Raw genomic sequence first — 14,446 nt, forward strand, 5'->3', positions numbered from 1 at the left:
GATCTGCAGCACAGCGGGTTAAGGACCCAGCATTGTCATAGCAGTGGCTAGAGCTGCTGCTGTGGCATGGGTTCCATTCCTGGCCTGGGAACTTCCACATGCTGCGGGTGCGACCAAAAACATAAAAAATAAAAACCAAAGTTGGGTCTTTTCATTAAACTGATAAAAACCCACAAGACATTAGCACGACTAACCAAGAAGAAAAAAGCACAAAACACCAAGGCCAGGAATGAAAAAAAGGAAACATTTCTGCAGATGCTATAGTCTTTCAAAATATTATGAAAGGATATTGCGTGCAACTTTATACCCATAAATTGAAAACTTTACATGAAACGGGGAAAATTCCTATTTTAAAAAAATAGTTACCAAATCATCTTAATGATCCGATTTCTACCGAACAAACTGAACTTAAGATAATAATGTTTTTAAAATTCTAATAACCAGAATCAAACCAGGTTATATACGAGAAAGGTAAAGGGACCATAAGAAAAAAAATATATGATACACAGCACAACACTGCAAATCAACTATACCTTAATAAAAATTCAAAAAAATAAAGATTGCAACACCTGCAAGGTCAAACAGAATTAACCCCGTTTCAAATGTCTGTAGATGATGTCCCCTAACAGTCCCATGCGACAGTGTCTAGAAAACTTTATGAATAATATATTCCCCTTTCTCCAGCTGAGGATTACTGTTCCATAAAACTCCACGAACAAGTGTCTATTAGTCAGTTTCACCAGCACAATCACGAGATCCAATCTGGTCGTCTTTCCTGTTGAGTGAGTTGCTAAAGACTCCTTGGGGGTGGGGGCTGGGGGGGAATCAGCATCAAGTTCATATCCACCTGCCATGTTCCTTCTGTTTTTTTTTTTTTTTTTTTTTTTTTTTTGCTTTTTAGGACCACACCCGAAACACATTGAGGTTCCCAAGCTAGGGGTCTAATCGGAGCTACAGCTACCGGTCTACACCACAGCCACAGCCACGCCAGATCCAAGCCCCAAGCCACGTCTGCGACCTGCACCACAGGTCACAGCAACACCGGATCCTTAACCCACTGAGCAAGGCCAGGGATTGAACCCACAACCTCATGGTTCCTGGTCGGATTCGTTACCGCTGCGCCAGGACGGGAACTCCCACCTGCTGTTTTCCTTCCTGAGCCCACGACAAACTGGAAAGCAGGGCTCCTGCTGCTGTGACAGCCTGGACCGTGCAAACTTTTGTTCCTCCTGCGATGTGTCTAGATAGGTTTCAAAGTCATTTCATTTTACTTCTAAACCGTGAACTTCAGGGAGGCCGGAGGGTGAAAGCAAACGAAGTAAAACTGTGGCCACAGCCACCTGTCCCCTGACCCCCAAAGTTCAAGTGAAAGGTGGGCTGAGAAAGCCAGGCCGTTCCATCTGGATATTAGGAAAATGACAGAAGCAGCTACTAAGGTTGTCCTAATCGAACCCACCCCAGAACTGGGAGAAACACTTGCAAAATGAAATTTGGTTTTTTAATAAATACAATGAGCCACACGTTCATTCTCCTTGGTTTCTGGCCCTACAAAGTAAGACAATTCTCTAAAAATTCTTACAAAGGATTAGCTTGCAAAACACACACACAGACAAGGCTCTCACTGCTCTATAATGACCTGTTGATCAGATATGAAATAAATGCCACAGGTAATAGTTAACCCGAAGCCTCCATCTAAACCCCCTGCAGTGAGTAAACACTGCACATGTCAAACGAAAGCTCCTCGAGAGGCTGGAAATAAGAACCTAAACAATGTTTGCTTTTGGCCAAACTTATCATTTGCTGAGACATATTAAGTGTCTCTCGCAATCATCCCAACCCCAGTGCCACCCTCCACCCAAGCTTCCTCTCCCCACCCTACCCAAATTCGACTTAGGCAATCAACCTAAAGATAAACCAGCTGCTGTAGAAAGACCAACGTCTTAAAAAAAAAAAAAAAAAATCCGCTTAAACAAATGACACCTCAATAGCCAGGAAGCCTCGAGCTGAACTCACTTATCAGACACATGAATGAAAAACCGAGACTGCCTCACTCCAGCATTCCCATCCAGGAGCCTTTTGAGCTCCACCACTTCAGGATATTCCTTCGGAAGTTTCCGTCGCTTAAATGCCAAGTCTTTCATGAAGTTCATTACTGAACGCAGAGCAGGACAGCAGGACAGGGCGCATCTTTGGTGGGTAACATCCCACCATCTCCCTCCGGATCCTGGATTCTGGGCGATCCTTGGTTACACAAGGCACAGCGGGAGAGGGCTGGGGGAGTGAGGCTCCCTTTTGGCTCCCTCTTCCCTGGCTTCCTTTGGCTCCCTTTCTGGCTCCCTTTTCCCTGGAGCCAGAACCTACATGGGTGGCCTCCCCGGGCAGCCCCGGCGCAGCCTGGAGCCGATTCCCGGCGGGGGGCCCCAGGCGCCTAGGTCCCTGGGCGCCCGGGGTCCCCATGCCGCAGCTACGGAGCCCGGGGCTCTCATCCCGCCACCCTCCGCAGCTGATCTCACCACCCAACACAAAGAAATTCGCCGGAGAAAAGAAAGGGTTTTTTAAATTGAAGCTCACCACTGCTCGGCGAGGCGCACATGCTTCTCCCGGTTAGCTTCCCATCTCTCAAACTTGCAGCAACAGAAATGAGGAAGCAGCCGCCTTCCCCAGGCTTCTGGCAGTGGGAGTGGGCGTAACTTGTGAAGTTTCGAGCTAGGATGAATCTGGTCGTTTGGGTGTGTTGGAGAAGGTTTGTGGCTCCTCCCCGCCCACCGTCGCCTCCCTCCTCTCCCCGCCTCCAATTTCATTCTCCCCTTTGGCGTGGCCAACTCCCCAGCAGTCGGTTCTTCGCATCCTTAGGGGAAATTAATTCCTAACAGGTCTTACCCATTTCACAGGTGAACCTGGTCGCCCTGCAGAAAGCCTCAATTCCTGTCAAATTATTTCTTCATTGCATATGGCAACAAAGCAGTGCTTTTTACCGGATTTAAAAGGCTATAAATCTTAACTCCCTCTTCCCCCGCCCCCTCGGCAGGAATGTTAGGTAGTTTGGGCAAGTGGAGACCTAATTCCTAAACAGTTTGAGTGGAGGGCAAGAGAGAAAAAAAAAAATCAGCTACCTATCTTTTCTTTAAAGCTTACTACAAAACATTTCAGATATAAAAACTATTTGAAAATAATATAATTGAACCCCCATCATACAACACAAAAACTTAAAATTATAAATCTTGTTGAAGCTATCTGTAAAGCCACCCTGAAATTCATTCTCCTTTCCCTCCTCTTTGAAATATAATTGCTGTAAATTTGACTTCCCACGAGCAATTTTTTTTTTTGGTGGAAGCTCCCAGGCCAGGGATCAAACCCCAGCCACAGTAGTGACAACGCTGGATCTTTAACCCACTGTGCCACAAGGGAACTCCCCCATGAGCAAACTTTATATCACAGTTTCTAAAAATTCTGAAAGACTCATGCTCACCAAGTTCGCCCAAAAGCAATCCAATGAATATCCTTCAGCTGGGCTTGCTCTGGGTTCCCAAACAGACATTTCATTAGATAAAACCCAAAAGGACCACACGTTAAATGAAGCCTCAGGTGGCTGGTGAAAGACTGAAAGAGAGAACAGCATAAGAACTCAGGAGATCCAGGCTGACAAGCAGAGGCCACATCTGAAAGAGGTGAAGCATTCATGGATGAAATGGATAGATTAATAGAGCATTATCATTTTACAAAGTTGATGGCTGTGTCAAAAGCCAAGGATACTGACCCACATTGCAAGGGCCTTTTTTTCAAACAAACACACTACAGAAATAGAAACACAACATTCATTATTAAAGAGCTCCTAATTTGCTCAAATGCCTGGCAGAGCTATAGGCGGGGAGCAATACTTAGAAAAGGGAACGTTCGGGATTACCACGTCACAATCGAAACAGTGGAAACCGTGATCCATCCAAAATGGATTCAAAAATGAGTAAGACAGAGACACCTCTTTCCTTTTTCTGTTCCCCCGTGCCTTGCAGAGAGGCTGGCAGAAGTAGAAAATTTAATGACCATTTGATAAATAAAAGAGGCTAACAAAGAATGCTCATGAAGACGCCGAAGGAGCAGGATGACAAGAGAAGGGAGCGTTTGGATAGGGCAGTGGTCCTGAAAGGCGGGTGACTTTGCCCCCAGGGAACATGTAGCAATATCTGGAGACATTCTTGGTTGCACACCTTGGGCGTGCTATTACCATCAAATAGCTAAAAGTCAAGGATGCTGCCAAACCAGCCTAAAATGCACCCAGGAAAGCCCCCTCTGACCAAGTTCCCCAGCCCAAGACGTGAGACGTGCGGCTGGGGAGAAACCCTGGGATAGAAGGTTCACCTTCGGCGGTCCCTTAACGGATTTATTCCATCCATGAACACCAACATTCGGAAGAGACTCGCCCAGGACTTAGGAAAACAGGGGCTAGCATTTCTCCTTCATTTCCAGGGGGCTGCCTCGGATGGCTGAAGACCATCTGCGGGGGCTCAGAAGGAAATGGGCGCTGAGGTCAGAAGCAATAAAGCAGTCAGTGGTTTGGGGCACAGCCTCAGGTCCATGCAACACCCGAAGCCACAACTTCTGTCGAATTTGGATGAAGATAAGCAAGACGGGGGGAGGGGAGAAGATGCTGTGAAGCAAAGGTATCCGCTTGAGCATCACCACAGGGTTCGGGAAGGAGACGTGGTGTGCAGAGTGAAAAGAGATGAAAGAGACACAGGGTCAGGCTTATCCTGGCCACATCAGTCATCTCTCTATTGACAATCAGTAGCGGGAGACACTCCATGGAGAGCAGGAAGGATTACATTACAGCTTATCGAAAAGCAAGTTATGAATCACTTCCAGGAAAAAGGCAAGCATTCCGATGTCTACGAGTCGTCGGGATGAAGGACTTACACAGGGGAGACATCTTTGTAAAGGTTTTTCTGGTCTCATCATTACCTAAGAAGCATTTCTTTGCATTGGCATGCCATAGGTTTTCTCCTACTTTCTTGAAGAAGGAATGCAAATGGGATTAAACTGGGCATTTTACTGCCCACCTCCCAAGCCAGAAAAGAAAAGAGTCCCTTATGGTTGTTGCTTCGGGAGGAATCCACAAGACACCTTGAGTTCAAGAGTCCACATGACCTCTGGGCATACGTAACACCTGTTGGTTTCATTCAGGGGCTGACAGTCAAAGACCTGACACAGGTGCAAAGGCTGACCTGACACAGGTGAAAACCCACAAAGATCAGAACCCAAGAGGCCCCCCAGGCAGCGGCCACAAGCCTCACAAGGGTGGGGGGTTGGGGGTGCGGGTCTTTTTGCACCAAAGCGTTTACCCCTATGACAAGAGGAAACCTGCCAGGCTATGGGGACCACACACACACACACACATACACACACACACCACTTGACAAATTGATAGTAAGGAAGACACTTGATCCCTCCTTGAAGTGCCAGCTGCTGCTGCTGCTGCTGCTCCTTCTTTTGCCTTTTAGGGCCACACCTGCAGCATAACCATGGCTAGGGGTCGAATCCGAGCCATAGCCACCAGCATACACCACAGCCACAGCCACTTGGGAACCTAGCCTCATCTTAGACCTACACCACAGCTCATGGCAACGCCAGATACTTACCCCACTGAGCGAGGCCAGGGATCAAACCCTAGTCCGCATGGATACTAGTTGGGTTCGTTATCGCTAAGCCACCATGGGAACTCCCTAGTACCAGCTTCTTAACCTACGGTTTTTAATGCCACTCACTGTGCTTTTAAAGTGAAATGAATTTAGGAAAAGAAAAAGTGAGCACAGTTATGAGCCCAACCAAAAGCAATGAACAGTTTATTTCTGTTCCAAAGAAATGCAACCAGTAGAGGGCGCACGACTGACTTCTGTTTTTAACAATTTTCCACCATAGGATGAACCTGGGAACAGTGTTGAACAAGATACAAAAATAATCATGCACCACCACAAATGAAAAGATTTATGTAAAAATAGCTTGAACAGCTATAAGCTATGATGCCCTTACACTTCTAATGGATATTTACACAAGAGCTAGCTAACCAGATATAAGACGACTCTATGATAAAAAAATAAATACATGCTGGGAAACATTTGGTAAATGGGGGGAAAAGGCCACGAAGGGTTAAACTTCCCCCTTTCCCTTTGTCAGCTGAATTAATACTCTGAAACAAAAGAACTCTGGAGAGTTTATTTTCCCCAAAGATTTTTAACTCAGTCTTTAGCTTGCTGTTTAATATATTAGATCTAAAATCGCTGGCTTTTAAAATTCCTTTTAAATGGTGTTCTCAGTGACCCACATGCCTTCCTTAAGGAAGAATCTTCTGGGTTTTCTGTCCAAAGGTCTTCAAAACCAACCTGCTCAGGAATCGAAGCCGCTTAACCCCAAAGCATTGCCATCAGCTGAGCTGAGAAGCTCTGCAAACTGGATGCCAAGCGCCTGCCACGGGGCTTGCTGCCCTTTCCCAGTCTGCATGTGGAGCTAAGGAGGGTCCCCAGAAATAAAGTTAGAAATGCCCACGCCAAACTGCCATCAGCTATGTCCCCTTGCATCACTAACACAGCTGGAGAGAGAGCATGTTCTTCACCTCAAGGCAGGAGAAGCCCAACTGCGGTGTGTATGAACCCAGGCAAATTAACTGAATCCCAATAAAAAGAGAATTCCCCGGCAGATCCAAACGCAGTTCCTATTAATCCTGCAATGTCACTATTGAAATTCAGCAGCTTCTTCATGAATACATTTTACAGCTGGCTGCCGACTGATTGCCAAAATCAATTTTTTATAGTTGAAACTGATTGAAAGGCTAAATATGGATCCAGCCCACCCACTCCTGGGCTTGGTGATCTGAGGATCCGATCGGGAATGCTGACATGTTTGAAAACCCTTGATTCCACGCTGGAAGGGACCTGCTTTTCCTCGGAGAGGAAACCAAAGTGCATCCATTCAGGCAGTGCCTTGATTTGCAAAGCCCTCCTTCAATGTGATTTGATACAAGAATGTTTTACGACTTAAAATTAAACTGTACAGCAACTAAGAGACCCTTTACGTAGTTTTCATCTGCGGCCATACCACCCTGAACGCGGGCGATCTTGTCTAAAAGTAGGTTTCTCTATCTGCACATTGAAGGCCTAGCCTCAAAGCAGGAATATTCCTGAAAAATACGTCTGCTGGGAAGAGGCCAAGAAAACTCTAGGAGCCTTTAAGTGCCACCTCCGGGATACACTGCAGTGACTCTGTGGCAAGTTCCTTAAAACCCAGAGGATTCAGTTTCCTCTCCCTTTGAAATGATAGTGTTCAATTAATTTTTCTCGGGCTTCCTAGCTCTACCTTGCAATTATATGTTTCCATGATTTTAAAACTCCCATTGCTTTCATTGCCCCAAATCACATTTCCCTGCAGAACAACTTTTGATCTCATATGCCAAGGTCAGGAGTTTCAGGACTCGGTGGTGGCCCATATACTTACACATGAACCCAGGCTTGTCATTGGAAGGGTGAAGGGGAGGGGGGAGGAAGTGCCACTAGAGGAGAAAGGTAACAAAAAGACAGAGGAGAAGTCCATGAACCCTTAGCACTACTAGCAATCACCCATATGGGGCCAGATGCTGCCCTGCCCACATACCACAAGTGAGGCTGTTGGTGCCAAGGGCCCCGTGTGCCTCATACAAGAGGTACATGTGGTTCGTGGGGGTGAGGCATCTGGATTCTCACTGGTGTGGGATCTTTCAGGCACCTCTCTGTTTGGCAGCAATAAACAATAATAATTACTATTGGCACCAAGAGTCAGATCCTGCTAATAACTAATGTACAAAGATGAGTCACTTTTTTTTTTTTTTGTCTTTTTAGGGCCACACCCAAGGCATATGGAAGTTCCCAGGTTAGGGGTCGAATCAGAGCGGCAGCTGCTAGCCTGCACCACAGCCACAGCAAGGCCAGATCCTTAACCCACGGAGCGAGGCCAGGATCCTAGCTGGGTGTGTTACCGCTGAGCCCTGATGGGAACTTCAGAAGTTAAGTTTTCATTTCAGTCCTGCCTCCTTTCCAAAGACCATGGAGAGTCAGGATAACCTTACGATCCTCGCTACTGCAGCCTCCTGAAAAAGCCGGGTCAGGGAGCATTCCCAGTGGGGAGACCTCCTGGGGTCACGAAGCAAGGACAGGAAGTAAGAAGGCCTTGTTCAAGTCCAGGCTCCACCAACAACCAGCTAAAGAACTTAGAGCGAGCCATCCAGCTTCCCCTTCAGTAAAATGGGAAATGGAAATACATGCCCTTGACAATGGGTTAGATGCTTTAAACAGGCACATGCCCCCAAATTTTCCCTAAAGAGTAAGGGCACTGCACAGGCAAAGAGGGTTTTCAATCAGGAAATCAGCCAAGCCTGTATCTCAAACTTGTGTTTGTTAGTGCTGAGAATGTTTTTAATGGTTCTATATTGCTATTGATATTCTGATAATGGATACAGTGCACTTGAGACACTAGTTACATGTGAGATGAGAGAGTGTGGGGGGGGCCAGGAGTGGTGTAGTGGTTAACGAACCCAACTAGGAACCATGAGGTTGCAGGTTCGATCCCTGGCCTTGCTCAGTGGGTTAAGGATCCGGCGTTGCCGTGAGCTGTGGTGTAGGTTGCAGACGCAGCTCGGATCCCGCATTGCTGTGGCTGTGGCTGTGACTGTGGTGTAGGCTGGCAGCTACAGCTCTGATTAGACCCCTTGCCTGGGAACCTCCATATGCCGCGGGCAGCAGCCCTAGAAAAGGAAAAAATAAAAAAGAGAGTGGGGACTCTTTGAAGACCCCCAGGGTCCCTACCACATCCCTGTTGTGGGGACACAGCAAGTCCCCTCATGAAGGTCATCCGAGTGAGCCACACCGGCCGTGGTGCCCACCAAGGACAACCAATATAACATCTTCTTTTTTTTTTTTTCATGGCTGAGAATAGCTTTTATTTTTATTTTATATGAAAATACATCAGCAATTGTCATTTCACATTTTCCAGACCAGAACATATCCAGGTGAAACTGGGTAAGAAGAACACAGCCGCTGCTGCATTTTTTAATACCTGACACCTTACAAAGTTCTCTGCTCATGACAGGGACATAATCAATTAAATTAGGGGACTTCTAGAGTCGGGAGACTCCACTCATCTTGCTCTCCCTTCCAAACACCTAGACATTAGATGGTTTAGTCTCTAAAAGCACAGTTCCCACTGTGGCTCAGCAGATCATGAGCCCAACTAGTATCCACGAGGTTGCGGGTTCGATCCCTAGTCTTGTTCATTGGGTTAAGGATGCAGTGTTGCCATAAGCTGTGGTGCAGGTTTCAGGCAGCTCTGATCAGGCATTGCTGTGGCTGTGGTGTAGATGCGGTTCTGATTCGACCCCTAGCCTGGGAACTTTCTTATGCTGCAGTTGTGGCCCTAAAAAAGCAAAAAAATTTAATAAATAAAAAATTTTTTTTATAAATAAAAATAAATTTTCTTATAAACAAAGAAATAAAATAAAAGCCCATTTTATTTCCCTAATGTAAACAAAAATGCAACATGCAAAGGCTACTTTCAATTAGCCTGTCTGTCAAAATATTAAATGCCCTAAACCAGGGCAATAGACCCATGAAAAGTCATAGACTTGTATACATAAGAGCAGAAAGCACTGGGGGTTGGGGCAGGGAGGGTGTCATAAATCACTCATTCATCTGAGGTCAGAAGCGTTAAATGAGCCACTCAGACTCACAGAATAAAATGACAGCAGACTCAGCCTAGAAGCTACTGAAACAAATCTGCTGTACGTTCCACCAACTCAACTGTTACCGCTGTAAAAAAGTTCCACCAAATCAACACTAAAGGCAGTATGTGCATATATAACTCTGTACCCCAACACAGGACAAAAGGCCTCTATAAATAAAAAAGATAAAAATCTATCTCATCTAAAACTAATATGCAGGAGTTCCCGTTGTGGCTCAGCAGTAATGAAACCAAGTAGTATCCAAGAGGATGTGGGTTCAATTCCTGGCCTCAATCAGCGAGTTAAGGATCCGCTGTTGCCATGAGCTTGGTGTAGGGTACAGTTGAGGCTCAGATCCAGTGTTGCTGTGGCTGTGGTGTAGGCTGGCAGCTGCAGCTTCAATTCAACCCCTAGCCTGGGAACCTCCATATGCCGCACTTGCGGCCCTGAAAAGCAAAAAAAAGACCCCAAAAAACAAAAAGCAAAAACCAATATAGTGTCCGTTAGGATGCAGGTTCAATCCCTGGCCTCACTCAGTGGGTTAAGGATCCAGCATTGCTGTGAGCAGCAAAGGCGGCTTGGAACTCACATGGCTGTGGTGCAGGCCCGCAACTGTAGCTCCAACCCCTAGCCTGGGAACTACCCTATGCCTCGAGTGTAGCCCTAAAATGAAAAGAAAAAAAAATTAAATCTCCTGTAATTATGAAGATAAAAGGGGGCATGGCCTGGCATATCAAGAGCTTCCATACCATGCCAGGTGTCCCACCTCTGCAGGCCACCTCTGGCCACGGGTGGTCCACCAGCCTGTCCCAATCCCGAATTTCAAAGCAGATCAGGAAGACTGAAAGGGTGCATTCTGAGTCCAGAACCATGAGAAGGGGAAAATCAATCAAACTCAAATTACCAGCTGAAAATACCAAATGGCACACATTTTAACAGGCATTTTACATACATATCCCATGCAACAGACCTGGACTGGCCAGAAATTCCTTTTCTAGTCACAAACCTCTCACCTAGTTTTTGTAAAGCCTCGGTCCCTCGTCTGTGAGACAGGTTGTGCTTGTGGGTTTACGGGAGGCTGAGTCACTGACATTTCCTGAGCACTTACTCTGAAAACCACGGAGCTGGGGGGCTGCTCCTCTTGTTTTTGTACCTGGTTCGCATGACAGCTCAACCAAGTACTAGGACTAGACCCATTTTCCAGATAAAGAGTCTGAGGCACAGAGAAGATAAGTGAACTGCCCAAAGCTGCTCCACAAGGAGGAGGCAGGCCTGTAATTCCAACGTGGCCTGTAGTCCTATCCCCATCATTGACCTGGGCATCGGCACACATATGGCTTCTTTTGTTCTCATCAGCTTTAGGCTTCCCAGGTTCCTGGCTCACAAAGTCACAGAGCTGAGTCTGATTCCTGAAGCCTGCCCTTACTCACAGGTACCTCATCTCCCTCCCTAGGCCAAGTGGAGCTGGCAAGCAACATACTTCAGGGTTTGTCATGAGGCTTCTAGAAGGTAATCATCACTCCATCTGAGGAAGATGACCAAACAAGGTATCTCCGAGGAGCAAATTAAATTGGGTAACAGTCAGAGCGTATGCATAATGCACATGGAGGAAATTCACAAATGCATTCGCTGGGCCCTTTCGTAGAAGCAAGGTCTCCCCTAAGGGGCAAGGCCAAGGTCTGGGCTGCGATAATTAACTCTGGGGTGGATATTTTTATACTAAACCTACTTGCATTGTTGGTTCACCGTCAAAAGAAATACATCATGAACAGAATCGTGCTCGAGCTCAACCAGTGCACACGCTCCCCGACTTTCCAGTAAAGCCCAGCAGGTGACTCACAGGCTGACACACTGCTCTTGGCGTAGGGACCAAGAGTTACACCTGCCGCCACGTCGGCGCAGGGTAGGTAGGTTCACGCAAGCAGGTTGACCAAGCCTCACCAGATCACCCGAAACACCAAAGCTCAGCCGTCCGCTCCCAGCTGCCTGGCTTCTGAGAAAAGGACCCTCCCAGCATTGGGTCATAAGGACGCCAACCAGCCAAGCCGAGAATCCTAGCGGAGGGCTGGCTATGACCAAGGTGAGCCACCTTGGCCTCGACACATCCACACACCTCAGGCTCAGGCTTGTGCATCAGACTCCTCACTCCTCCCAAAGCCTGAGAGCTTTGGTTTTTTTTTTTTTCCCTGACCCCCGATGAACTCAGCCCATTAAAGAACAGCTGTAATCCCTTCCACATCGAACTTTCCATTGGCAGAAATTAGTCAGGTTGGCTGGATCTGAGGTCAGTGGGCTCCTGAAGGAACACGCATGGGACAGCCCCCTCCCCAACACGAATATAGCTTGTCACGAATTTCCACAGTTGCATAGACGCTGCTGGCACATACATGGAACCTACTGACTCAGTCAACTTCAATGACCACAAACAATATTCTAATGGCCTTTGACATTAGCATGGGTTTTTGTTTTCATAAGGACAGGGTGCCAGCTTGTGCCATCTGCTCCCAGGTATTATATGGACCTTATATTTGAGCTCTTTGTTCAAGGTCCCATCTATGTGAGGGCGTCCTCACCACTCTCCCAACCCTCCACCACCACCTGTCTCCTCAGACACATTCCCTTTCCCATTTTCCTGCTTTTTAAAAAATTATTATTATGTTGGCCCCATCTGTGGCACGTGGAAGTTCTCGGGCCAGGGACCAAGCCCACACCACAGCAATGACCTGAGCCACAGCAGTCACAACGCCAGATCCTTAACCACTAGGCCACAAGGGAACTCCTCCGCTGCTTTAGGTTTTCTTCCTTAATACACACACAGCATATTTTCTTATTTAACTATTTTCTTGTTTATCGTTTCTCTCTCTGCTCCCCAGAATGTAAGCGCCACAAGGGCAAGGACTTGTATCTATTTTGTTCCCAACTCTGTTTCAAGAACCTAGAAGAGGAGTTCCCATCGTGGCTCAGTGGTTAACGAATCTGACTAGCATCCATGAGGACACAGGTTCGATCCCTGGCCTCGCTCAGTGGGTTAAGGATCTGGCGTTGCCATGAGCTGTGGTGTAGGTTGCAGACGCATCTCGGATGCTGCGTGGCTGTGACTGTGGCGTAGGCCGGCAGCTGCAACCCTGATTCAACCTCTAGCCTGGGAACCTCCATATGCTGAGGGTGTGACCCTAAAAAGCAAAAAAAAAAAAAAACACAGACGTGTGCTTGGCAGTGTCATCAGGTATCTGTGGATCTGTGGGAGTTCCCGCTGTGGTGCAGTGGGTTAAGAATCCAACTGCAGAGGCTCGGGTCACTCTGGAGGTACAGGTTCAATCCCCAGCCTGGCGCAGTGAGTTCAAGGCTCCAGTGTTGCCTCAGCTGTGGTGTAGGCGGCAGCTGCAGCTCAGATTCAATTCCTGGCCTGCGAATTTCCATATGCCAAGGATGGTGCCATTAAAAAAATAAATAAATAAAAGGATCTGTGCCTTGAACTTGAATCCATCTTTGTGATGATAACCAAGACTAGAAGGACAATCAAGACCATCCAGGCCTGAGATCTCTCCTGACACCACAGACCAAAGTCCTCTGCACTTCTTTTAAGGATCCCAAATAGCAAGAAGAGAAACAGGGAACAAGGGGGGGGGAAATATATACATTTATTCCAACAATACACAAATACTTTTTTCAAGACACGGCACGCTAACTCTCCATATACATAGGATTGTTAAAAAGAGGGAAAGAGGAGTTCCCGTCATGGCTCAGCGGTTAACGAATCCGACTAGGAACCACGAGGTTGCAGGTTCAATCCCTGGCCTTGCTCCGTGGGTTAAGGATCCAGCGTTGCCATGAGCTGTGGTGTAGGTTGCAGACGCAGCTCGGATTCCACATTGCTGTGGCTCTGGCCTAGGCCAGCGGCTACAAATCCAATTAGACCCGTAGCCTGGGAACCTCCATATGCCACAGGTGCAGCCCTAGAAAAGGCAAAAAGACCCAAAAAATAAGAAAATAAATAAAAAGAGGGAAAGATACCAATAACCCCTCATAGAGCCAATATTACTCACCCCACCCTCAATTCTCCACCCCCATCTTTCCAGATCACTCCTAAGAGCCTAACAGAGACAATCCCTCCACCCCTTGCTGGTCCTCCCAGCTTCGCTGGCTCACAGTCCTCCTTGGCCCATCACCAAATTCCCTTCCTTACTTCCTCACCCTTCCACTGGGTCCTGTCTGCTTGGCAAGACGCTAACATGGTCAAATCCAACCAACTGCCTAGTTTGCACCTGCACCCAAACAGGTGACTCTGGCTGAAAGAAAAAAACAAAAACAAAAACCTCAACCCATTGGTCTTACTTTAAACCCATTGCCACTGACGTCAAGTGCTCTTTAGTGAAATCAGGATTCTCACGCCAATGTTGCCAGAACTTTGATACCCTCTCATGACGTTCACATCTGCCCTTCTCTTCCCAGATGCCCAATTTCTCCCCATCTTTTTTCTTAGTTGATGATACTTTTTTTTTTTTTTTTTTTTTTTTTTTTTGTCTTTTTAGGGCTGTACCTGTGGCACATGGAGGTTCCCAGTCTAGGGGTTGAATCCGAGCTGTAGCCACCAGCCTACACCACAGCCCCAGCAACATGGAATCCGACTGCATCTGCGATCTACACCACAGCTCAAGGCAATGCCGGATCCTTAACCCACTGAGAGAGGCCAGGGATCGAACCAGTGTC

General features: G+C 47.1%; 1 protein-coding gene across 13 annotated transcripts in view; it reads right to left on the reverse strand.

Moving 5' to 3' along the window:
* TIAM1 (TIAM Rac1 associated GEF 1) overlaps nucleotides 1-14,446 on the reverse strand; it is a 461,825-nt gene that overhangs the window by 233,833 nt on the left and 213,546 nt on the right. For 2 of the 13 annotated variants that reach the window (XM_021070907.2, XM_021070902.2), the window contains exon 1: nucleotides 2,572-2,693. The exons of the other annotated variants lie outside the window; for them this stretch is intronic. The gene's annotated coding sequence lies outside the window, so the exon portion shown is untranslated. Of the gene's footprint in view, nucleotides 1-2,571; nucleotides 2,694-14,446 lie in introns of those variants that run through there. 13 annotated transcript variants of the gene reach the window in all.

This window comes from Sus scrofa, chromosome 13 (assembly GCF_054392235.1).
Source record: "Sus scrofa isolate SSC_HxYL_T2T_F1_AM1 chromosome 13, Sscrofa_HxYL_maternal_Yorkshire_Landrace_v2.0, whole genome shotgun sequence".
Classification (NCBI taxonomy): domain Eukaryota; kingdom Metazoa; phylum Chordata; class Mammalia; order Artiodactyla; family Suidae; genus Sus; species Sus scrofa.